Genomic DNA, 330 nt, shown 5'->3' with positions numbered 1-330 from the left:
CTGCAGCAGCACCTGCAAGACGTATACAAACTTCATTTGAAAATTCATATCCTCTTTCATAACATATCTGTAGAAATCGTTATTTGAATGCCTGGTGACCAACATGATCAGCTGCTAGCACTTGTGTTACTTTCCTCCATCTACCTGGTGTTTTGGGTTAGGAGACAAACATTCTTCACCACATATGATGCAATGTTGCTTGAAGTCAAATACTTGCAGATCAGCGTCGACGCACCTGCGGTTCACTTTTGGATCTACCTGGATGCTCAATGCCCCACTTTTTCAGTTTTCGGGAAATGTGAGTATTTGAAGTGTATGTAGATCTGCACA

This window comes from Gigantopelta aegis, chromosome 13 (genome assembly GCF_016097555.1).
Source record: "Gigantopelta aegis isolate Gae_Host chromosome 13, Gae_host_genome, whole genome shotgun sequence".
NCBI classification, from domain to species: Eukaryota; Metazoa; Mollusca; class Gastropoda; order Neomphalida; family Peltospiridae; genus Gigantopelta; species Gigantopelta aegis.
This window is presented reverse-complemented; position numbering follows the sequence as displayed.